Source organism: Cavia porcellus, unplaced genomic scaffold (assembly GCF_034190915.1).
Source record: "Cavia porcellus strain 051 isolate PalLab524CR breed Dunkin Hartley unplaced genomic scaffold, mCavPor4.1 scaffold_27, whole genome shotgun sequence".
In the NCBI taxonomy this organism is placed as follows: Eukaryota; Metazoa; Chordata; class Mammalia; order Rodentia; family Caviidae; genus Cavia; species Cavia porcellus.
The window spans coordinates 341540-367990 of NW_026947510.1; the positions used below are offsets into that span (position 1 = coordinate 341540).

Genomic DNA, 26451 nt, shown 5'->3' on the forward strand with positions numbered 1-26451 from the left:
AGGCCAGGCATGGTGGCACATACTTATAATCCCAGCACTCTGGAGGATGAGACAAGTGGACTGCTGCAAGTTCCAGACCAGCCCGTGCTACTAAGTGAGTTCAAAACCAGCCTGAACTGCATAGTGAAACCCTGTCTAAATAAATAAATTCAAATGTACTTACTCCAAAGGAAGCCAAATTCTTGGCCCTGCAAGGGCAAGGGCAATGTGAGTAGTCTTGAGAAATAAGACCCCCACACTGGAAGCCAGTAAGCTAGAGGGGAGGGGCCGGTTGTGAGATAAAGAGACACTGACCCCAGTGAAAGTGTGATGAGGCTTAAGGAAGTGACAGTTGGTAAATACTGGACTTTGGAAGTTGCTCAGGTTTCTGTAGACTGAGATGAAACAGAAGAAGCAGGAGCAGAGACAGAGGCACAGGGAATGCTCGTCCTCCGGGACCGCCAAGGCTAAGGTGTGAGACTCAAGTAGGGAAGTGGTAAGAGAAAGCTGAACTATAGGTTGTGCGGCCTGGAAAGCCAAGATTTCAGCAGATGAGGAGGAGCATGGGAGTGGTTTGGTTTGGTTTGGTTTGGTTTGGTTTTTGCAGTTCTAGGAATGGAGCCCAGCATGGTTTGAAATCAGCATAGCCAAGGAATGGAGCCCAGTGAGAGGAAACAGCAACCTGAGTGGGAAACTAGGATGACTGACTGAAAGGAAGGAGAGTCACTCAAGGGCTTTTAGGAATGCAGAACGATTTGAAAGGTAAATTCTGTGAGCATTTCATCTACACTGCCGCTCAAAAGAAACCACAGATTCAGCCTTGTTGCCTCCCTGCCAGTCCCCGACATTGTGGTCACAGAGTCCTATCAAACATATGCTTCTCCCTTTCCCCATCACTGCACTGGGGTGACCCACGCAAGCATCCTCCTTCCTGCTCTCTAATTCTCTTCTTGCCCCAAAGCTGCAGATTCTGTGCCTTCTGCCCCCCCAAGCTCTGCCTCTGTCAGGTCCTCAGAACCTGCACCACTACCAGCTACCAGCTCCACTATACAAGGCTCCACTGGGTCTTCCTCCCTTAGGGGCTCAGCCATAAGGCTTTTCCCTTTGTCTGGGTGTGAAGTCTCTTCCCAGAGGTGCTTTCTAGGTTCTCTCTGTCCTGAACAGAGAATAGATCAAGACAAATGCAAACGGTGCCAAGGTTTTACATTATTAAAGGTAGGAAAAGAAACCTACTCCGCAAAGGAAGAGCAGACTACCAGAAGGAGCTTACACAGGGACTATGCACTGGCTTGGCAGCAGGCTATTTTGTATCCACCCCACCCACCCCACGCACACAGATTCCTCAAGCTGAGATCACCTGCAAGCCGACCTATCAGAAACCTGCTCCAGCTCTCTAGCACTCTCTAATTGGCTCCAGTTGCAGTGTTTTAGTGTTCTGTTCGGCACGTAGGTCCTGCAACTTGGTAATCAACAGGCCATACCTAGTTGCTTGGCTGGTTTGCCTACTCTAATGGCCTGCCTCATGATCCTTCCGTTGAACCTTCTTTGCAGACTCTTACTGCAATTGAGTCCCCTTCTCATACTGACTGAAATTTCTAAGACTATATTACAACTTAAAATTATGTATCTGTAGGTGAGGACAGACATCACATCAGTTTTGTTCACCACAGTACCCAGTTGAAACAGTAACAGAAAAGCCCAAAAACTTGTTGAATAAGTAAATATGTAGATGAGTGACTTGGAATAAATAGTTTTTAGAAAAATAAAAGATTCCCTCCTGTCTGAGTAACCATGCACAGAGGTTAAGAGAAAGGTCAGGTATTAGTGAGTGCTAGGTAATGCTCTGGTTTGAGATTTAGTTTCAGTTACAAGAGTATTTCCAAGTATGTGCAGAGGTGAGAAGTCTAATTTTGAACCCAGCAAAGAAGTTAGGCCAAAAATCCACTTTCAGGGAGCTGGGCATGGTGGTACATACCTGTAACCCCAGTACCCAGCAGGCCAATGCAGAAGAATTGCTGCAAGTTTGAATTCAGCCTGAGCTACATGGTGAGGTGAAAGGCCAGCCTGAACTACATAGCGAGACTTCATTTAAAAAAAAACACATAGTTTTAGGAGTTAGTATTGGTATCATAACTGAATCAGGGAGGGAACTAAATGCCATGGAAACACTTACATGAAAAAAAATCATTTGTATATGCTGCCAAAGCAAGCACTAGAATCTAATTCGTTTGATTATGTTAATATTGCTACCTTTTCTTTCATTTTTGTTTGTTGTTTGAGACAGAGTCTCAATATGTAACCCAGGCTGGCCTTGAACTCACAACAGCCCTCCTGCCTCAGCCTTCCCAGTGCTGGGATTAGAGACATGCACTACCATGCCAGGCACTGCTACCCCTTATTGATTATAATAATAGCTGGCATTTTTGTTTATTAAGGATGTTCTAAGTAAATGGCAATCCACAGGCAATTCCCTGCCCAAACCTGCCAGTTACTAATAAGATAATTACAGTGCTTATTGTCTCCCTAATACAGAAAGAAATTAGGGATTATAAAGGTTAAGTACCTTGCCTGAAGTCACACTTAGTTCTCGCAGGCTCTGGAACCCTATATGTAGAATGAATGTGGACAGTGGCAGATATAAACACTCTTGATAACCCTTCCCCTCATCGCTCTTCTGGTTAAACCAAGATGTAATCACCCAGGCAGTGACTCTCCCTCCATAGCCAGAAGCTGCCAAGTGGAGCAGATGGCCACAGCACTGAGCACAAGCACTCCTGGTCTTGGCCAAGCCCACAGTTCAGAATTAGCATCACTGATGTCAGCCACCTTTGAAATCCTGAGAGCCTGCAGTTTAGCTCCCATTACCCCAATGTCACCACTGGCTTCTCAGAAACAATCCATTATTCAGTTCAGGAAACTTCCTTTCAGATAGCACTTAAATCACAACACAACGAAACCAAAGCTAAGCAACATGGAAATTAAATACCATTAAGTAAACAGATGGAACTTCTGACCATGATATAAAGCAGGACCCAAAAACTTCAGCTGTAGGGAGAGTGTTCTAGATGGCTTTTGAGAGCTCCTCCAGTTCTGAAGGTCTCAGTATTTGAATTCATAGCCACATATTTCATTGTCATCTGATGCTTCTTGTTTGGGAATTGTTTTAGATGTATCTTTGTGACTACTGTTGCTATATTTCAAGATCTTACATGGTGGGGTACACTTCATGTTTTGGATTCCAGCATAACTTTATTGTCAAACAGAACCACTGTTTTACAGAAGCACGTGTAAATTAGGGCCCAGGAGATTATTTGAATGGCCACTGGCATGAAAACACTCCTCTAGGGCCCAGCAGCCTTCTGGCAGTGGGATTTCTATTTACAGCAGCAAAAACTGGCTTTGCAGCTGGGCCTTAAAGGGATAGGAAGGTTCTAGTCGGGAAAATGGAGCTTTCCAGCTGCAAAGAATAGTGATCACATACGTGGAGGTGAGGAAGCATGGAGAAATCTGAGGAACAGCAGATAATCCACTTTGGCTAGGGTAGTAGAACAATCCTGGAAGAGTCGTAGAAAAGTCTGCTAGTGGGGTGAGGTGGCCAAGAGGCAGGGCAAGTGTGGGCTTGCTGCACCCAAGGCTCAAAGGCCAGCTATACTAGAGCCACAGAGGCTGCCAGTCAAGCAGTTTACCTGGTAAATAATTACGTTGCATTTCTGACAAGCAACAGTATTTTAAATCAGAATGCAAATTTTATTTGAATTTTAAAAATCATGCACTTATCAAAGAAATTCCTTAGAGGGCTGGGCAGGGCCTCTGAAAAAGTTTGAGACCTTTGCTCGTGGATTGCTCCCGGACTAATTTGAGGTAGGGTGTGGAAACACTCCAAGTTCATAAACTGAGTACGGGCCCAGTAATCTACCTTTTAACACACTGTCTGGTTACACATGCTGCCCTAGAGTTAGAGTATGGCAAATTGGATGTGTTTCTTCATGCATCTGTTTTATAATAGTTGATGTCCTGATTGGATTTTTTAATAGGTTGTCTCTTTGTTTGTTTTGGTGATGGGAAATGAACCCAGGGCTTTCACATTGAGCTACCTTCCTACCTGTTTTATTTTAAAACAGAATCTTGCTAAATGGGCTGGGCTAGGCTTCAATTTGAAGTCTTTCTGCCTCATCACCCCACAGTGCTGAAATTACAGGCATATACCACCACACCTAGCTCCAGTTAGATTTTAAAACTTTTTGAAATGTTTGCTGTGCTGTGATCTTTGAAATAAAACTCTCAGATTCTTTATAGCGTAGTAGGCCCTATTAGTTGACATCTTCATGTTAAAATCTTACTGTTATTCAATCCTACTGTTGACTCATGATCACCACTGTCATAACTTCCATCATTATTTCACCATCTGCCTCGCCTTCAGATGAGGTCAGATACAGAACTCTTGGAGGTGAGTGGACTTCTTTCTTTCCATTTATGCAACAACTGCCTTTGAGCAATACAATATTCTCCTACCTGGGTGTGGTGGCCCATACCTGTCATCCCAGCCCTGGGGAGCTGAGGCTAAAGTCACCGAATTCAAGCCCAACCTTGCCAATTTAGTGATTTAGGGAGAGTCTGTCTCAAAATTTTAAAAAGGCTTGTTGGAGATAATATAGCTCCATGTGGACACATCAGGTTCAGTCCCCACTCCTTTAAAACAAAAAATCTAATTGAACTTCTTACATTCCTTAATTCAGTTAATTAATTGTGACTTGGAACTTGAACAAAAATTAGGTGTTCCGGTGGCAGCTGTTAGGGAAAGCTGTTCCAGTATCAAATACTTGCAAGCAGTTTTTATGGTAGGATGTGCATGCATACATGTGGGTATGTGGAGATTTTCCCCGAGGTTGCTAAAATCAAGCACCAGGAGATTTAGGACCCTCTTGGAGTTCTGTTGGTGCAACAATTACTGCTTACTAACTCCTTTAGTAAATATCAATAATTTATACAGGCTAAAGGCTGACATATGTGTCAAAGTAATTTCTGAGTGAAAATTTGGGTATGAAATTCACTGATGTTTACACCTAAGTTCCTCCTGGCATAAGCACCTGCTTGGCAAGCATGAGGTTGTGAGTTCAATCCCCAGTACTGAACAAAACAAACAACAACAACAACAAAAAATACCACAGGGGCTGGGGATTTAGCTCAGTGGTTTAAGCGCCTGCCTTGCAAGCAGGCAGTCATGAGTTCGATCCCCGGTACCGATAAAAAGGAAAAAGACAAAAAAAAACACAGTATTTCCTTCTGTCAAGCAGTAGCTTTGAAGATCAGTGAAACAGATGTGTCCCCGAACACCTTGGATGAAGGGTTCTGGGTAAGAACTATGTGTAGTTCTTACTGGTTAGCACCAGAGGCTCCAGATACAAAGATCATTGATTTGTATAAGTCTAGAGAAAATTAGTCAAAGTGGGTGGACAGGGGCTCAGGATTTAGCTCAGTGGCACAAGCACCTGCCTCGCAAGCGCACAGTCATGAATTTGATCCCCGGTACTAAAAAAAAAAGTGGGTGGAGGATTAGACCAACATTATCAGACTCTGTTCTGTTTCTGGCTCACATGAAGTCTTCAAGTGGACTATTTAAATGCCTCACTCTACAGGCTAAGTTTAAATTAAGAATAAAAAGCTTTTATCAATTAAAGATGTTTTTCAGTACTAAGTATTCATGTTGCTATGGCATATTTGTTAAAAAAAAAACCATATGTGATCATGTCTGCTACACAAAAATGCATGTGATGAGATAGTAATTCTTTAGGCTATATTCAAAGTTAAAAATAGAGGATTTACGTGTCATGTATTACATACAAATTTTGGAGTATTAAATCCCCAGAATATTAGTTTTGATCTCTGTGTTTATATGTTGTGATGAGAAGTGACATCCATGCAAATGTGATAAATGGCTCATAGCTCAAGAGATTTCTCACTTCTGCCATGACAGCAATTCTAAACTCAGATGGACTTGGACACCGTACTAGATTACTGACCATAAATATAAAACTATTGCCAGCAAGCAAAGCCAACTGGACCAGTGCCCTTGAAAGTTCCCACATTGTGTACTTTAGACCAAAGTGACTGAAGTTATCTAGGCATGGTAGTAATGCTTGTAATCCCAGCAGTCAGGAAGCTGAAGCAGGAGAATCACCCTGAGTGAGGCCTGCCTGGGATATATGGCCAGATCCTATCTCAATCAGTCAATCAATTGATTAGAATTACAGACACACTGTCCCTAACTGAAATACTAAACTGCATGATTCCTGGAAATCCTCACGGTTCAATTAAAGGATGACCTGAGTTCTCATTTTAATTCCTCATTTGTCATTACCTCTCTGAAAGAATAGGAAGTGAAGGCAGTCAGCGGAGCACCTAGATAGCGTGTTTGTTTGTTTGTTTGTTTGTGTGGCAATGTGAGGTCCTAATCCAGGCCTCCCATATGCTCAGCAGGCCCTCTACCACTGAGCTGCACCCAGCCATGTGCATGTGTTCCTCCAACAGCCACTCCCAAGTGTACCCAGTGTCACTTAGACACTGTCCTCCCACAGAAGTGTGTGGGCCAGTGCTTCTCAGCCTCCACACATCTACCACGCCCAGTGGCCATCAAGGTGCCTGGGTCACTCTCACCAGAAGGTTCAGATTTCTTCGAGTCTTATCTTCTGAGCTTGTTGGTTTGGTTTGGTTGGTTTCTTTTTTTTTTTTTTTTTTTTAATCGGTACCTGGGATCAAACTCACAACCGCCTGCTTGCAAGGCAGGTGCTTATGCTGCTGAGCTAAATACCCAGCCCAGTTTCATTTGATTTTGGTGCTGGGGTAGAGCACACAGCCTTGCACATATTAAGCATGTGCTCTACTGCTAAGACACGCCTGTAACTCTTGCACTTTGTTTTATAACAAAATGATACAGATCTCTTTTGATTCTAAAATAATGTTCTTATATTTTCAAAAATTTTCTCCAAGTCGTCGTACTGAAATGCTAACATAGAAAGTAGGTCATGTCTAGCTGGAATGGTCAGGGTAAGTTAGACTTAATCAAAATTTAAAACTGGTATATTAAAGCTGGAAGATTATGAGTGCAGGGCCAGCATGAGCCACGTAGCACAAAACAAAACAAAAAAAAATAGTCACAGAAAAGAAACCGTGTGAGGCCACACTTGGGGGACATGCTATTATCCCAGCATTCTGGAAGGCCTAGGCAGGAGGGTTGCAAGTTTAAGCCCATCCTGGACAACTTAGCAGTTTAGCAACACCCTGTCTCAAAACTTCAAATAAATAATTTTTTTTAAAAAAGTACTCTGTTTTCTGGCTTGAGAGCTTGCTTACTCTGAGCACTGCAGTTGGTAGCCCACTAGAGTATTTTGAGCAAGGGGTAGTATATTCAAAGCACTGCTAAAGAAAGTTCTATTTGTGCAGTGGAAAGGAGAGCTACTGGAAGGAGAGGTGGAAGGTCCTAGAGGAGATTCATGTGTTTAATACCCGTGATTCAGGGTGTATTTTTTTTGGGGGGGGGAGGTAGTTTTTGGCGGGTTTTTTGGTTAAATTTCGCTTTGCTTTTTGAGACAGGGTCCCCCTATATAGTGTGGGCTGGCCTTAAACTCACTTGTATAAGTCCAGACTGGCCTCAGATTCACAGTGATCCTCCTGTCTCAGCCTCCTGAGTGCTGGGATTACAGGTATGTACCCCCACACTCAGCAAGTTTGGATTTTTATGGATGGCTCTGGTTACATGCGTATGCGCGCACCTGTGTGGAATCCTTAGGTACTGATATAAATCCTGGAAACTGAAGCAGTGGCAGGGCTGGAGCTGGGATCTGGGTTGGGCCCCAGCTGTGCTACTCCCCAGCTTTTGTGACCGGCAGGAGGGTGTCCTTCATGCTTCCCCCTCCCCTTTATTGGTGGCCCCAGCTGGCTGTGGAGAGAAGGTTGCTCACTCTTAGTCTAAGTGGATCCACACCAAGGTCGCCCCAGGGCAGCCCTGGCAGCCCTGCCATCCCGCCTTGGGACCCATCCATGCTTGTCCCGCTCTTCCGTGTCCAGACCTAATGACCACACACAGACAGGGCCTGGACATTGCTTCCCCCAGGACGGTCTCAGCACACGAAGCGGTAAGCTTTCAGCCAGGGAGAGAACTGGGAAAGGCACTGCAGCCCCGACTGTCTTTGAGTCCAAAGATGGGTTTGTTGGGTTCGCTCCTCTTTCTCTGCATCCCTTCAAAAGAAAAGAGAGGGAGTTTGAATTCTATTAAAATACTTCTCAGCTACTATTCATGAACTGCATTCTCTTATATACCCACATACCTGGGTAGCAGTTTTTCCTTAAGAAAAAAACTAGTAAAAACGGGCAAAGCACAAATGTTAAATATTAGATATTATTCAGTCCTGTGTGTTATCTTCAGAACTTGAAGCTGGACTACATACAAATCATTTTCCCTTCAGAGCACTTGCCTACCAAAGCTGTGAGTTCAGTCTGTAGCACCCTCATCCCAAATTTAAAACAATGCTTTCCAGGCAATGCACTATAATTTCCCTTCCTTCTTTCCCATAGCATTTATTGATTGAAGTGCTTTGGGAATGAGGTGTTTTGTTTGACTTAATTTTTTTTTAATTCAGTTAAGTACATTTTGTTTCAGGTCTCAATGAGTTGAATGGAGTCTATGAATTAGTTTTCAATTTTTCACGTCTCATATGTAGTAGATTGCTTTATTGGGGGGTAATGTGGATTAACACTAAGTGCTAAACTATATCCTCAGCTTTTTTTAAATTGGTGAGTGGGCACGATTTGGACACAGGTCCCTCCTAGGTAGTCTAGGCTGGCCTCAAACTGTGATCCTCCTACCTCAGCCTCCCATTAGTTGGGATTATAGGTATGTACCAGCAAGCCTGGCTACAGTGGACTCTTTCAAATGTCGTTCCTAGCCAGGTGTGGTGGTGAACAACAGAGTGCCAGCACCTGCAGGCTGAGGTAGCAAGATTGTAGCTTCCATTGGAGACTGGGTGACTTAAGAGAGCCTGTCTCAAAATAAAAAATAGAAATCCCAGTAGTGGCCAAAAAATAAAAAAGTAAGAAACACACACAAAAAAAAAATAGAGCTTTAGCTTAAAAGATGCAGCATACCTCGGCTCTCACTCAGCAACTACATCCCCACACCCCTCTTCCCTGCCCACCCTAATTCCAGCTCATTCGATGCTCACACAGTTTCTTGATGAACTTATTTGTCAGCCACTGCACATAAAGAGGCTCCTGAGGAGGAAGAGGAGCCCTTGCCACAGGAGTGTGCCTTATGCACGTGAGCACAGCAAGCCCAAGGAACAGCATCTGAGTCGACTCATCTCAGCTCTTTTTCTCACAGTGGCTTCCAAGTCCTGCCCCTGGCGTCCTCATCCCCACTGGCTTTCCCTGGGTGTCACAGTCTTGGCACAGCTTTCTTGACCTTGGCCCTTCCTGAGCTTCATACAGCCATGTGCCTGGGATCCTCACCCCGACTGTAGCCACATTAGCTCCTGCCGGCTCCCTGCCAGGCCCCTCTGGATCTGGTGTGGGAAATGTGTCTATTACCTGAAGACTTTGGTGAAACCCTAGAAATAGCAGCAGAATTTTCAGGTGTACACCTAGTTTGGTGCTGGTGGTAGTTGATTATTTTTCAAAATAGTCCACAGTCTGTGGGACCTGAAGCTTATACATTCTTGCAGACCTTTAAGAAAAAGAGGACTGGGGGCTGGGGATTTAGCTCAGCGGCATAAGCGCCTGCCTTGCAAGCAGGCAGTCATGAGTTCGATCCCTGGTACCGATAAAAAACGAAAAAGACAAAAAAAAAAAAGAAAAGAAAAAGAGGACTAGGTCCAATCCTAGCACTGGGAGAAGTAATACAAAAATACCTTCTTCCAGTTTTACAAGAGCTCTGACCCTATGGATCCACAGGTAACCAGCTGGCACCTCCACTCACAAGGCTTTAGATGGGAGGTGACCCCGAGGCTTTGTAACTGCCAGGCTGTATGTGTCCCGCAAGTGCTAGGGAAGGAAGCTCCCACACCCACCTGTGGAAGCCAGCTTGATGGGGCCACGTGCCCAGCCTCCCACAACCAGAGTACTCGGTTTTTCACCTGAGAGTTTGTATCTTAAAAGAAGAGTAGATTGTAAGAAGTTTAGATGTGTTTAAATGTCCTAAAGGAAGTGTTGTGGCCCCACTTATCATGAGATACTTTCCAAGGGACACCTGAAACCATAGCTGATACCCAGCATGTGGACACATATACCTATGATAACATTAATGAAAGTTAAGCTGTGGTCACTCTCCCAAACTATCTCACTGTGCTATATCCTTCTTACTTAAAGGAAGCTCTTTGCAGCCTGTATTTCAAATGTCTGAACTAGAAGCATGACTCCTTTTACACTTCGGGATCTTCTCCCACCCCTGCCCCCAGTACCTCCGCACTGAACCTTTACACTGAACCACATCCCTAGTCCTTTTTCACTTTGTACTTTGAAACATGGTCTTGCCAAGTTACTAGTTTGCCCAGACTGAGTTTAAACTTGTTATCCTCTAACTCAGCCTCACAATATTGGAGTTGCTGGTGTGTGCCACCATGCCCAACTCGGGTTCATTAGTAAGTAAAATTAAGGGCACTTGAGTGCAAGAACTGATACTGACTGCTACATTTCACTGCTGCTGTCCATCTGATAGTGGAGAGGTTATCTCAGTGACTAATGGGTGATAGGATACACAGCTAAGATACTCTAGATAAAGGGATGATTTACATCCTGGGTTGCACCATGCATGACAGTGCAAACTTTCATCACATTACTCAGGATAGTGTACAGTTTAAAACATATGAATTGTTTATTTCTGGAATTTGCCATTCCATACTCGTGTGTGGCTCCTGACCACAGGTATCTGAAACCTTGGGTTACAAACTTCAAATAGGGGAATTTCTGTGTATGTGTGATGTTTTTGCAAAGATTTTCTATTTTAATCAACACAACAACCCTTTGAGATGATTTCCCCTGCTCCTCAGATAAAGCCACAGAAGTCCAAAGAATGGAAGTAATTTGCTTAGGCTACAGAGCTGAATTCCTAAACTGGATCAGCTGGAGTCCAGAGCCCAGATAATCTGGCCAGAAGTTTTAACCACATGGTTCACTTGTTTAGAGACTTAAAATGTGGTGAAATGCCCCAAATACAGGCAGTTAGGTTCATTTTATCTTTGCTAGTAAAGACAGATAGGTGTCTTAAAGCATCTCAAAGTCAGTTTGAACCTGTTGTCCCTGTTCTTCTAAAGTAAATGAGTCTATAGCTTGTGTTAACTTAACATTCTTTCAGTGTGTAAATTGGTAGAGAATATTTTTTAGGGGAAAAAAAACTAAAGGAACTGTGACCATTCCAACAAACTAATCCACATGTTCAAGCAGAAGGCTGATGGGTGTGATGTGCTTTCTGCCTTGTGATCAATCTGAAAATCGTCCCCATGCAGCTGCTGATGGGGGCTCCTTGTCCTGGTCTAAGAAGCTAGAGACCTGTGAGCCTAATTCCTGTGCACCTGACAGGTATATAACATCAGAAGGAAGAAGCCTGACTCAGAGCACTTGGCATAAGTGGAGACACTGGAGAAACACCTTTGGTATAGCTTGGGAGCAGAGCAGGGTTGTTTGGTTGGTGGAGTGACTAAAATCTATTTGTGAACATTTATAATGCTCTCCTTTTTTTATAAATAACAACCATTTACTAGTTCATCCCTAGAATGTTTCCTGTAACCCAGGTGTGGTGGTGCACACCTATAATGTGGGAGGCTGAGGCTGGAGGACCAAAAGTTGAAGTCCAGCCTGGGGGCAATTAGTTTAGCAAAACCATGTCTCAAAATTAATAATAATAGGAGTAGTAAAAATGACTGGAAATGTAACTTAGTGTGAAGGCCCTGGGATCAATCCCATTACTACCAGAGAAGAGTTAAGATTGAGAAACATAAATGAGTAAAATGTTCCCTCTAAAAGAAGACAGGAAACTAGAAATGAGCAAAGATAATGAGGATGAAAATCAACACATGTTCTATTCTTGTCAGTGCACCAAAGTGAGTGTCACTCTGTATTTGTAGTTGGCACCAGTTTTTTAAATGTTCCCTCTAGGTGGTGTAGAGCACTCACATACCATGGTCAGTACCTGGTTCTGATTTTTTTTTTTTTTTTTTTTTTTTAAGACAGGGTCTTACTATACAGTTCAGACTGGCCTTGAACTCAGCAATTCTCTTGCCTCAGCCTCCAGAATGCTAGGATTATAGGCATGTACCACCATGCCTGGCATGGTTCTAATTTTGAGCACCACAAAAAAATAAATAAATAAAATGTCCCTTCTATTCTTATTCATCCCTGGGACATCTCTGACTATGTGTCCTAGTTTCTCTGAATCCCACGTCACAATTGTCAAAATGCTAGAGATATCCAGCTGGACATAGATTTCAGAAACAAGCTGCTTATTCCTGCCACACAGTACTGGGAAGTAGGGAGATTCTCCAAAAAGTAAATTACAAAGCACAGAAGAGAGCTGTGCTTTAAAGCTGAATTTAGCTTTAAAGTGACGTGTTCGGGTTTGTTTTGTTGGTGGAGAAAGGTGTCTTACCTCAAGTTCCTAAGCTCAAGCTGTCCTGCCGCAGCCTCCCAGTCAAGTAGCTGAGACTACAGGCATACCCCCACTATACTCAACTTAAAAGGGAATTTTTAAATGTTTTCAGATAGGAAAGTAAGCAAACATTAAACAGGTATGCATGTGTCTGTGAACAAGTGTGATAACATAGATGATTATCTGTGAAACCAGTCAAAGGGCTAGTTATTAGAGTTTCCACTCCCAGGTCACCAGGCATCAGGCATGGGGCAAGAGTTCTAGAATGGAGATGAGGGTGCCCTGTTAGCTCTGGGTGTGTCAGTTATCGCCTCTGGCCCTGAGTTCCTTATCTTGTAACGAGGTCTTTGGAGTCTGCGATTTCTTCAGTTCTAAGAATCAGTGTATTCAACTGGAGCATATGACTCAGCCGGCGGCAAACGAATGTCAGGCTTCAGAAACAGAGTTGGTACCCTGTCCTTAGTAGCAGTGCAGTTTGAACAGAAAGGGCATTCTGAACAGGCTCCAAAGGTGAAATGACCTGCACTCCACAGCTAGAGCTCACAGTGGGTGCAAGCCTGGGATTTAGCTCAGTGGCTCAGACACTTGCCTGGTAAGTGCAAGGTGGTTTGATCCCCAGTACCAAAAAAAAAGTTGAAGTGCTTGGTTGCGAGTGTCTGATTGGTTGCCTGTCAAAGAGGTCTACAAGCAGTAGACCTCTGCCAGTTTTCTGCCAGTTCCCTAGTGTCGATGTCCGCTCCCGGCCGGCAGGAAGGACACACGACAAAGTCTGGCAGTGGACAACCTTTTCTTTTATTTTTCTTCTCCGTACAGCCTGCCCTGGGATCGCTCCCAGCCGAAGCCTCCTTTGGTCCGCTCCCCGCGGCTCCTTCTGGGCTTCTACTTCCGGGCTTCTTCTTCCCCCCCAGGGGTGGCACCAGTATATATACGGATACAGTGTCCAATCATGTTAAAGTAAGCAAGGCAAGCTGATTGGCTAACATCATCAGTTGCCAGGCAGACTATATTGTTGAGCGGGTTGCTTACGCGGTAAGCAGGAAACTGACGTGCTCGATGGGAGGGGTAATCTACCTCAGGCTTTACTCTTTACTACAGGCCTCACGTCCGCCAAGTAAGGCGACCGGGCTCGGGGCTGCGGCTCCCAACACCCTAGCACAGGAATTTCTAATTTGATGGAAGAACAGGGAAAAATAAAGTGAAACAAATCCTCAAGGTAGCAATAATAACGTTAAAATAGCCATAAGAAAATATTTGACAGACTACACACCAGCCATGTTTGAAAGCAGTCTTTTATACAATTTTGGTTTATTTAATGATATGCTGGGGAACAAACCGAGGACCTTGCATTGCTAGGCAAGTGCTCTACCACTGTGCTGGATCCCCAGCCTGTCAGTCTCGTTTCTTGGTCTATGATTCAAAGAGCAGGCAGCTGAGTTGGGCCTGGTTGTACACACCTGCAGTCCCCACAGTTTGAGAAGCCAAAGCAAGAGGGTCATAAATTCAAGCCCATCCCGGGCAACTTAGTGACTTGGCAAGACCTTATCTAAAAATAAAGAAGGAACTGGGAACATCACTCAGTGAGAAGGCGCAGGTTCAGTCTCCAAAACAAAACAAAAAAGTAGGTAGCTATACTTAGGTAGACTCTGCCTGTTACTCTTCCGTATCGTCCAAAGTAAGTCAGTCCACTACGTGTGGTAATGTGCATGGCCTAGAAAAGTTTTGTTTTTTGAGATGAGCTTCAGTCAATTCTTTTGTTTTAGTTGGAGTCCCTGGTGGTGGGATCTTTTCCTCTAGTCCACATTTGTTACGCTACTCTCCTTCCAAGCCATGGCCACCTAACCCACAGCCTGGGGATGACATGATGGTCCTTTCTATTAATGTCTATATCTGCCTTTGGCTCAAGTCTCAGAGAAGAGCCCTTTCTCAAATACTCAGGTACTCCGTCTGTGCTCCACAGAACACACACGGATGGAGCACCTCTCTGAGAAGCGTGTCATGGCCACTAGTCACAACCAAGCTGCCAGAGGCATGGCCCTCAGACAGCCCACCTTAACCACTCTGTCAGTCACCCACTGCCTAGGTGCTGCCATCTCTCATCCCCATGTCCACCATGCACTGCTAGGCCATTTCCCAGTGCCTTTATTGAGACATTCAGTGACATTTTGCCCTACCTGCCCCAGCCTCCTTAGCATTTAATGTTATTAAACATTTTCCCGCCTGAAACCATCCTTTCTCACAAACATCCTGATTTTCCTCATTTTTCTGTTTGTCTCCATCTCTTTGCTTCTGCTTTCTTAACTCTAAGACCGAGCCCTTGGTCTGCCCTTCCTGTACAGCTCGTCTCCTGAGAGCTGATTTTTCCTGCACGTCAGCTGTCACCACCACCGTACCAGCCAATCTTTGAGTCCTATTGTGGCACCACGAAGTCATGAGACACAGAGCCTCAAGATAAGAGGCCTCACCTTGCTACAGGAGTGTGTCCCTGCTGCAGGCTCCTGAAGGCTGGGGCCCGGGCAGGTTTGAGGAAACTACCTCCAGATTTTCCGGCTTCCAGCTGTGCTTTTTTCCTAACCTTGCTGTGCTGGGCATTGTGTCTGCTCAGAGGGTCTCCTTTCCCAGTTCCCTTATAATCACCCTTTCAACACACAGGGAGACCCCAAGGTATAGAAATTTCACAAGACACCACAAAATTAAGCAAGAGGAACAGCACCTTTGGCTTTATCTGGCCATCTTAGAGGTACAGTTCAAGCAGGTGAAGAAGGTGGTAATGGAGGTGCCCAGCACTCTGGGCGGCTGAGGCAAGATCACAGGTTTAAGCCCAGTCTGGGCCTACTTTAGTGCTAGTGAGTAAGGAAGACCACATCTGAAAATAAAAATAAAAGGGTTGGGACTATAGCTCAGTACAAAGGTTTAGGGAGAGAATTCAGGCCTGGAAATGTAGCTCAGCGGTGGAAGGCTTGCTACCACAAACAAGAGCCCTGGGTTCCGCCCCCACACCACAAAGAAAAAAATTCAAGAAGGAAGTGGTTGTCAGGAGGGTGAATTATTGACATTTTTATTGCAATTGAATTAAAAAATGAAAGAGTCCCAGGCATGCTATCTCAGCACTTTGGAGGCTGAGGCAGGAGGATCACTGCATATTTGAGGCCAACCTGGGCTACATAGTGAGACCCTCTCAACAATCTTTCCCACCACCACCAAAAAAAAAAAGAAAAACTGGACTTTTTTTTTGGGGGGGGGGGAATCAAACTTGCACTTGCCAGGAAGGCAGTGTGCCACTGAGCTATATTCCCATCCCAAACTGGACATTGCTTTTCCCTTCAGCACAGAAGATCAAACAGCGCCTCAAATGCACTAGGCAAGCGGTGCCACATCCCAGCTCCATAGTTAAATATGCCATTTGGATCTGACCAAGAACAAAATTACAACAAACCTGATGGGCTTGGGCTGCTGAGAACCGTACACAAGCTTGGTGCTTGTTAGCAGACGCATTACCCCAAGACGAGTTCCCGCCACCGGTCGGCTTAATTTCTGACTCCAGAATCAGTAGCACCACATTACACAGCAAGAGGAACACCAGTGAGCAGGCACAGGAGGGTGAGGGCAGTGGACAGGGACAGGGAGACAGTGGAAGAGCAGCAGTTGCTTGCCGTCAGGTCATTCACGTTACTTTTCACATAAGGATTCAAATGATCTGATTCCAGCTGGCCTGTAGGGAAGTTTGACTTGTGGAAGGGTTGGGTACACAGCTCCACTTCAGCCAGTGGCATGGAACTTTAACTTGGTCTGTTGAGGCCCAGCGGGAACTGACCCCAAAATAATTGATGTCTTATAATTCTTATTTAAGACTATGTGACAGATATTCACCATATACACTGTAGCCCAGGCTGGCCTTGAATTTGTAGCAATCCTCCTGCCTCAGCTTCCCAAGTGCTGGGATTACAGGCAGCACCACCATGCCCGGCTCACCATAGATACGTTAAATTATATCTTCAATGAATGTTAAAACATACATCATTTACTATAGTTTAAATTTTCAATGGGGGGGGGTGGTTGTGTGTTTCTGAGACAGTGTCATGCTATGTAGTTAAGGCTGGCCACAAACTCACTGTGTAGCTCAGTCTGCCCTTAAACTTAGTAATACTCCTGCCTCAAGCTTCCGAGTAACTTTATAAATTTTAGATGCCAATTTTAAAATGTGAGAAAAGCCAGGTATGGTGGTACACTCCTGTAATCTGAGCACTCAGGAGGCTGAGATGGGGATTACCACGAGTTTGAGGCCAACCTGGACTACATAGCAAAACCCTGACTCAAATAACCAAAAAATAAATAAAATGTGAGAGAAAGGGTTGGGATTATAGTTCAGGAACCCTGAGTGATCCCAAGCACCAAAACAAAAATAGTGAAAGAAGGATACATACTGCCTCAGAATTCTTTTAGAGGCTGTACTGGCAAAAAGGTTATAACACTGTTAAATTAAGCTAACTAACCATCTTTCCTTCCCCCAACTTCCTTTCAGTCCTGTTGATTCTTTTTTTGTTCTCATATCAGTTTTCATTTCATTTTCTAAACTTTTTTAATATTTTGTTTCTTTTTGTTTGATTTGGTTTTGTTTAGACAAGGTCTCACTATGTAATCCTGGCTGGCCTCAAACTTGCAGCAATCCTCCTGCCTCAGCCTCCCAAGTGCTAGGATGACAGGCATTGTTCTGTTTTGGTTTTTGTTTTGTTTTGTTTTGTTTTGTTTTTTGAGACAGGGTCTCCCTGTGTTGTGGAGATCCTCTTACTTCAGCCTACCAAGTGCTAGAATTAGAGACACATGCCACCACACCCAGTTTTGTTTTATTTTTTGCAGTGTTTAGAATCAAACCCAGATCTTCACACATCTGGGCAAACACTGTGTCACTGACACAGCCCTTGTCCATTTTGTTACATTCTTTTTCCCTTTTTAAATTAGCCAAGTATTCGTGAAATGAATTTGCCATATCTCTTTTCCCATGGACCTCCATGCGGTAGGTAGCCATCCTGACCACTCAGATGGAGACTGAGTTCTTGCCTGTCTAGACCTCTAACATGACTCTTCTATAGAGGGAAAATATCTTTCGTCTCTATGTAAAGAGCAGGCTCCTTAGGAGTAAAAAACAGCCCTGCTGTCCTAAATGCCTAATGTGATGCTCACCACACAGGAGGTGCCCAATGAATATTTGATCATCTCTAGTACATACCATTCATCCTCTCCCATTCTTTCACCCATTTACCCAGGAACTGTTCCAGGCACTGGGGTGTGGTTGGGAACAAAAAGACCATAGTGCCTGCTTTCAAAGACAATAGGTTAAATAACTGGGTGTGGTGGCACCAGCACAGTAGGAGGCCAAGGCAGGAAACTGCCACATTTAACCCTGACCTGAGCAACTTTGAGACTCTGTCTCAAAAACTAAAGGTCTGGAGATGCCCATCTGCAGGAAGGACCCAACTTCCATCCTCAGGACTGCATGAATAAATAGTGCGCCAAAAGTGATACTGTGTTAGGTGCTCAGAAGTAGAATAAAGGGGAGATGAAGGTGAAGTGTGTTGAGGAAGGTGCTAGATAGGTGAGTCGGGGAGGACTTAAGTGTTGAGGGTGCATTTTACCAAAGATCGACAGTGCTCCAGGCAGTTAGCATGAAGGTCTGTGACCAGTCCTTCAGAGTTCCCAGAAGGAAGGATGGGGAGTGCAGACTGAGCTGAGTCAGAAGAATGGACTCCTTGGACCTCAGCTTTTGCTCTGGGTGAGGTCAGGGCTAGCAGCTTATGCTGTAGGAGTCCCCCCAGCTGCCACAGGAGAGGCAGTCTAGTAGTGCCCTGGAGCAGAGGAGGCAGGGAGGTAGAGGTCATCTGGATCTAGAGGATGTGCTGACAGCTGGATGGGGAGTTGAGGGTGGGAAGCCAGGAGCAGTGCAGGGGTTGGTCCAGGTCCTCACTCTGCAGGCTGGCGAGGTAAAGACCAGGGAGGCACGTGGAGTTCAGTTCAGAACCTGTTGGGTTGGAAATGTCTGCTGGGTGTGCGCCTATGCAAGATGCCAAGCAGGCTAGAGTATGGATCAAGGGAGAGGTTAGGGTGGCAGTGTGGGTGGCACTTGTTCCTGGATGACTCCCAGCCACTGCACTGCCTGGGGACAGATGGAACAGTCTTGCTTTCACTAGATACTCACCGTGTCCATGCCCATCAAAGCCTAAGGTTCATTTTACCGACAAGGCTGAGGATCAAAAAGCTTGATTAATCAGCCAGCCTCAGGTGACAGCTAGTCAGCAGCAAGAGCAGGATTCAGACTGAGATGTCTTAGGTCCAAAGGGCAACTTCTTCTGACAATCAGTGCCTTCATTTTAGCTCAGAGAGAGGCCCCTGGCAAGCCCTAGTGGATACTCTTGTTATAGTCAGTGTGCTAGGATCCTCCTTTAGAGATATAGAGGAAATCTCTGTCATTTGATTGTCACACTAAATAAAGATTGGATTCAGCCTTGTTTAACATCCTCAGACAAGCCTGTATCCCCCCCTCTGGCCTTGTGTGACTGTGTGTATCTGTGTAATTTAGTAAACAGGATTTTAGGCTGATTACTTTGTATGTGTTATCTCTTTTAGTCCTTAACTCACCAAGACAAGTATTATTAACCTCCCCAAGTTTACATGAGGAAGCTGCTACTCATGATCAAACAGTTATTAGGATCAGTAACTTGGTCAGTCAACCAAAACTTGAAGTAACTTGGATTAGTGGGCTGGGGATATTCAGAGACAATGGGGGCTATTGGGAAAAGAGATTGTGAACATGAGAAAACTTCAATACAAAATAAGAATGTAAGACGTGATGTGTAGTGGTATGTAATGATTTGTCAGGTGTGAATTTAGCCCTGCATATCAGGCAGTCTTCCAGCCTTTGCCTCTCAAGTTGCCACATCACAGACACATGCCACAAAGCCTAGCAAAGGGCGGGGCAGGGAGAGCGGTTTGAAGGGCTGCTTTTGTTTTGAGACAGGGTCCCACTATGTACCCAGGCTGGCCTCAAATTTGTGTTCCTCCTGCCTTCAGTTTCCTGAATTCTGGAATTATAGATGGTCAACACTATGCCCAGCTTTGTTTCACATTGAGCATTTTGTTGTTGTTGATTGGGTTTTGTTTTGTTTCGTTTTGTTTTGTTTGAGACAAGATCTGCTATGCCCACTACAGAGCCCAAACTGTCCTCAAACTCACAGTGATCCTCCTGCCTCCAAATGCTGGGATTTGTAAGCATGTGCCACCACGCCCAATGGATTTTGGGATTGGGGATTTAGCTCAGTGGCATAAGTGCCTTCCTTGCAAGTGTGCGGTCTTGAGTTCGATCCCTGGTACCGATAAAAACGAAAAAGACAAAAAAAAAAAAGAATATCTGGGATTTCACTTGATGGAGTGCTTGGAGAAGATATTCCTTGTAAAGGGATTAGTAGCATAAACTAAGATGTAAATACAAAAAACAAAGATGTGCTTGGGCAAGAACAGGCAGATCCTTTTTACCTGAGACAGAGAAATGGGGGTTTCACCTGGACTGTCATTTAAGAGCCAGACTTTAGGCCTTAGGGTTAGGGACTGACTCATGAATAATTAGCCAGGAGCACCCCTTCCCCCAAGAGGTAAAAGAGATTTGCTCTGTGTAGGATTGATTGCCAGGAATATGTGGCTACAGGCAGCCGTCAGGTAAGAGGCCACAGCAGGAAAGTGAGGGCCATAGCTGCAGGGGTGGCATAGGACAAAGAAGGTGGCAACAGTGATGATAAGAAACCTTGAAAGGGAGGCATCACTGACCAGACAGGGAACCAAGGAAAAACAAAAGTCAGAGACAGCTTGAGGTGTTAGAATGCTATACGATCCTGAGACTAATTCCCAATAAACACCACTAATAAACAAGCTACCAGATGTGGTGGTGCACACTTGTAATTCCAGCCCTCTGAGAGGCTGAGGGCAGGAGGATCCAAGTTCAAGCCCAGCCTGGACAACTTAGCGAGACCCCATTGTAAAATAAAAATAAATAAAAAGGGCTAGCACAGTGCAGAAGACCCTGGATTCAATCACTAAATAAACTCAAAGAAGGCAGATTTAGGGAGAAAGTCACGCTTTAGTTATAAAATATCTGAGATGGTATGAAATGTCACGCTAAAAATACCCAGCAAGGAAACAGGAAATGTGGGACAGAAATTTGAGACCCTAGGCCAGCTTGTCTTTGGCATAAAGATCATATTAAGTTACACAAGTGTCCAATGGGTTTCCAGAAAGACTACCAGAACACCCAGCCTGACCCCTGGAGGTCAGCCGTGTTCAGGAGCCAGGGATGGCCAGGTCCAGTCAGGCAGACCAGTGCCACTTAGGAAGCCCAGATGTAACAGCCAGTGTAGTGTATTTGGCAGTGTTAGCATTAACATCCATGGCTTTGTATTTTATAAAATGACTGGTCTATGATAGAAAATCTAATAACTTATATACATCACTGACTCAGAAGGCTAGGGTAGAAGATAAAAGAACCAGGAGACCCAGTCCTAGGCATATACCCTGGAGAATGCACAGAAAATCTCACACTGAATGTTTATGGCCTCTTCTTCATGATGCCCAAGAAAGTGGGAACAACCCAGGGTCATCAGACAGAAATGGACAGGTGGAGTATGGAGCCCCCACACAGTGGAATATTAGCTGTGAAAATAGCCAGTGTACTGATACACACTGTGACGTGAAGGAGCCTTGAAGACAAGCTAAGTGAAAGAAGCTTGCGTGGTTGGCCTGGTGGTACACACCTGTAGTCCCTGCACTTGGGAAGTTGAGACAGAAGGATTGCTGTGAGTTTGCGGCCAGCCTTAGGTACATAGTGAGTTCAGGGTCAGCTTGGATGAACTACACAGAGAAACCAAAACCCTGTTTCAAAAAAAGAAAAGCTCGCACAGCCACAGAGATAGAAAGTAGACTACTGATGGCCAAGGCCTGCGAGTGGAGAGAATGCTTTGGGTGGAGGAAAGCATTCTGGAATTGGTAGAATATGCTGAATATGCTTTTGTAAAAACTACTGAACTTTACACTTTGAAGGCTGAGTTTTACAGTAAATTGTATCTCAAAGATAAACAAACTAGAAGGATGCCAGTCATAGCACATACCTATAATCCCAGCACTCCAGAGGCTGAGGCAGGAAGATCTCCATGAGTTCAAGGCCAGCCTGAACTACAGAGCAAGATCCTGACTCAAAAACAAAATTAAAAAAAAAAAAAATCTGTGAGCTTAGTGGTGATATAAAGGAGTGCAATTTTAGATATTACATTCTAATGAAATATGCCAGGATTTGAAAGATCTGTCTAACTCAGTGGAAGAGATGACCAGTGTCTGGTGTTTCAACATCATGTATGGGTTAAAGACCCATTTGAAGCACAAAAGAAACCAGTAGATTTAACAGAGCATGAAAAGTTCCTTGATGTGGTTTCAGATTTCACATTGCAACTAACGTTTGAGAAATTACTAATAGTTGAGTTGGCACATTATAGAGAAGAATATCCACAATTATCTAAGATACTCTTCCAAATATATCTGTGTGATATCAGGTCATAGATATTTTTTTCTTTTTTTCTTTTTTCTTTTTTTTAGTACCAGGGATAAAATCACAATCTCACACTTACCAGGCAAACACTTGAACTGCTGAGTGAAGTCCTTGGCCCCTGTATTTTAAGTACTTACCAGTTCAATTATTTAAATACAGTCTGACTAAAAATTGCATTTTTTGGTTAGTTTTAATAAAATAACAATTTACAAAAATGAGTTTAATCAAATTTATTCAATATAAGAATCAACTGGTTGAAATGACTCAAGAAAATCAGTACCTAAACAGTTGCACTGCCCACTGCTGCTCAGGGCAAACTGTTAAGTAGTAAAGCAAACCTGCCCATTACAATAGATCAACACAGCTTGGTAGTGCATCCCTGTAATCCCAGCACTTGGAGGGCTGAGGTAGGAGGATTGCTTCAAGTTTGAGTCCAGCCCAATTTGCAAAACAACCCATACTTCTCATTCTTCAGTAGTTTTACTTCTTTGTTTTGGAATATATAGTCACTGTCATTTAAAAGATGTCATTTGTATTAATGCGTAATACATTTATTATTGGTGTTTTAATGAGCTGATGACTGCATTTGTTTTATTTTCTAATACAGTAGGTATAGATACACAAAATCCAAAGTGAGACAGTTGTTTGGGGTTCCCCATATTTTATAGGAACAAAAAGCAGTCCAGAGACTGACAAGTGTAAAAGGCACTGCTGTCTGCACAGCACCACCCGGGCCTTGCTGTGGCATCTGTTGCAGCAGCCTCCTCCTCTGCAGAACTGGTGTCCACATCTCACCTAGTGCTGCCTCCTCCCTCACACTTGCCAGAACGTGGCTTGTGCTCCTCCACCAGACTCACATGAGCCTCTGCCTGTCAAGTGGAGCTGTATCCTTCCTCAGCCCAGAAATGGCTGCACACAATGAACGAGAACGAAAAATTCACCAGACCTTAATAAAAACTGCTCATCGCTGCTTTTTTTACCTGTGAAACCTCTCAACTTTAGCATTGATAAGAAATTTCACCCTGGGCCAGGGAGAAATTGCTCAGAATTTGCTCAGTGGCAAGTCCCTGCCTGGCAAGCACAGGGTCCTGAGTTTGATTCCTGGTACCAAAAAAAAGCTCTAAAAGTAAGTTCACTGTTGTACAGGAAATAAGGAGTTAATAAAGTGTTACCACTAACAGTACAGGATGTGACACAAGCTGGTCTGGACCAAACAGCATGCAGGACCTTGTGAAGGGCTTACCTTGGGCACAATGGCTGTGCCAGAGGATGCCATACATGTGGCCCAGCAGCCAGTGCTGATCCTGGTGTCCCCAGTATCTGCTTTTAGCTCTTGGGAAACAGACGTTTCACAGGAGCAAACTTTAGCCACCGTCCTTGAAGTGTCTCCCCCTGATAAGTGTGTGCAGGCCCTCCCCTGCCATGCGGGCAGGAAGTGAGTGGCAGGTCTCCCAGCAAGCGCCTCTTTATTTTTTTTTTTTTTTTTCTTTCCCTGTACCAAGGATCAAACTCACGACCTTGCACTTACCAGGCAAGTGCTTAAGCCACTGAGCTAAATCCCCAGCCTCCACACCAGCTTTTTAAAAGTCCCGTCAGCATGACAAGAGGAAAGATGGGTGTCCCCAGTCAGAGGCTGAGTGCTTTGATCGAAGGCCCAAGTGACACCTGCAGCCTACAGTAGGTTCTCCGCAGGACAGGGCTTCTTGCCTCTGGCCACACCCAGAAGTAGTTGAGGGGCTTCCTGTGAGTACCAGTCCTTTCCCACCAGACCACAAAGTCAAACTCCGGAAGGCAGTTTGTGAGTGGGAGCTACTTCCACAGCTTCTTTTGTAACTCTTTAAAGGGACTGGTATAGCCACTGCATAGGGATGGGCACCCACAAAAAGCCAGTAGGACCTGAGAACAGCTTTAGGACACCACCCTTCCAGAACACAGCATTCCCTGAAGGGGCATCCGTGTGGCCTGGCTCCAGAGCCTGCTGAGCTGGATGGCAGCCAAGAGCAAGGCTGGGTGTGTGCACACTCACGGTCGCCCTGGGCCGTTGGCAGCTCCCCCAGTGTGGCTGCTCTTTCTCCTCTGCAACTCTCCACCTCCACATTCTGCGCTTCAGGCCTGCTGTCTCCTGTTCCTGTCCTCCCAAGTTCTCTGTCTTATTGTGGTTTGCAGTGTTTGAGTGTTCTTCATCTGCATGGACAACACTCTAGAATACACACAAGACCAGGAGACAGCAAACAGGGCCCCTGTGAGGTAACCACAGCCAGTGCCTACAAGCTGTGCACTAAATCTGTAGGTAAAGAAAGCGCCCAAGCCTGGGGCTCTGTCTCGTCTTTTTTTTTTTTTTTTTTACTCCTGTAAAATGAAAGTCCTGGTTTCTAAACCCTGCAGTAAGTTAGAAATAGGGAAAAGGAACTATTTTTGGCAGGCTTACTGCAAGTCCAAGAAGTGACTATTAATCCCAGAATAGCAAGGAAATAGAGAAGCTAGTAAGAAATGAACACAGGAACTCTGAATTCAGGACCATACTGGCCACGCAGAGTCTGTGCAGTGTCTTCAGAACTCACAAAGCCACTGTGACTCTGATGCGGATACCAGGGACCCAGAGTACCAGGACAGTACTAGAGTATTTCAACTCAGGAGACAAGTTAATAGGTTATATCTCTTCATTTTCAAGTACTGCACCTGGTTAAAGGGTTTAGTGCCTACGATAAACTGTTAGCTATGTAGAACTGACTGATGCATGCTCTAGACAATTAGGATCTGCCCTATTACGTCATTTTTATTCATTCATAAAAGAAAAAATGTAAGGCATCGGGCCTTATTCTCTATACTTCTGGTACAAGGTGCTTAGCATTGCTTGCTACTCTCCCTGCCAAATTTCTGCTTGTATGAGAAACAGGAGACTTGCTCCTGCTTCTTTGATTGATCACCTGACTTGAAAGGTGATCCCTGTCCCTTGAGTTACTATTACCACATCACGTCATCTCAGCACTAGAAAAGAAAATACCACCCTTGTATTGGCTCTGCAAACAATTCATGCCATTTAGGAAGTATTTCCTAAATATTTGTCCAATGAATAAGCCAGTAAAATAAACTTCAGTGTGTCATAAATGCAAAAATATGGAGATAATAGTCTATCATTTACTGTCATAAAATATGTACTTACCTATTTTTTAAATTAGCAGGGCATGGTGGCTCAAGCCTGTAATTTCAGCACTGAGGAGGGAGCATCACAAATTGAAGTCCCACCTGGAGAATTTAGCAAGGCCCTGTTTGAAAATATAAAGGGCTGAAGGTACAGCTCAGTGGTAGAGTGCTTATCAAGCATATACAAGGCCGTGGGTTGATCTCCAGCACTATAAAAAAAAAAGTTTTAATATGCAAAAGAGCTAAATGAGCCAGGCTTGGTGGTGCACACCTGTAAATCCCAGCACTCAGGAGCTGAGGCACAAGGATAATTGCAAGTTTGAGACCAGCGTGGGCTACAAAGTGAGCTCAAGGCCAGCTTGAATTGCATAAGAAGATCCTGTCTCAAAAAGACCCAAAAAAAGCTAAATGAGCTGGGCCTTCCAGTGCAACTCCCCATCAGGAGTGTGGTAATCTCAGCACTCCAGGGAAGGTAGAGGCAGAAATATCACTGTGAGTTCAGTGCTAGTCTGGGCTACATAGTAAGTTCAAGGCAGCCTGAACCATACAGCCAGACCTTATATTTAAAAAAAAAAAAAAAACCTCTAAGAAAGGAGTTTAAATGTTTTTACTATAAAGAAATGTTTAAGGGATTTGTTTACCCTGATTTAAACATCATCACACAATGTATACATGTCTCACAACATTAAATGGTACCTCATGATTATGTACAACCTTTATGAGGGGTTTTGCGTGCACATTTTGTGTTTACAATACTAGGGACTGAACAGGCCTCAAGTATGCTAGGCAAGCGCTCTTCCACTGAGCTACATTCCCCAGCCATTTTTATCTAAGACAGTGTTTTGCTAAATTGCCCTGGCTGACCTAAAATTTATGAACCTACTACCTCAGCCTCCCACTTATCTGAGATCGTAGACATGGTTCACCATACCTGGCGTAATTTTATGTTTTTACATATCAGTTTAAAAAACTAAATTTTAAGCATGTTAAAATCACAAAAAACATTTAAATAAAAAAATAACAATCGTATGTAGTGTGCTATGTAATAGTGATTCTGTAGCTGCTATTGTAGTTAGTTTAAGTTGCTAATATAGTTTTCCCACTGCTATTGTGG

General features: G+C 44.3%; 1 protein-coding gene and 1 long non-coding RNA gene across 2 annotated transcripts in view; both read left to right on the forward strand.

Annotated features, from left to right (window-relative positions):
• The window catches only part of Lpcat3 (lysophosphatidylcholine acyltransferase 3), a 38078-nt gene that overhangs the window by 2682 nt on the left and 8945 nt on the right, over positions 1–26451 (forward strand). The window lies entirely within an intron of this gene.
• Positions 1–26451, forward strand: part of LOC134473456 (uncharacterized) — a 30837-nt gene that overhangs the window by 2440 nt on the left and 1946 nt on the right. Inside the window, exon 2 of the long non-coding RNA XR_010043654.1 lies at positions 1–26451. This exon is cut by the window's right edge and continues 1946 nt beyond it. This is a non-coding gene — a long non-coding RNA (uncharacterized LOC134473456).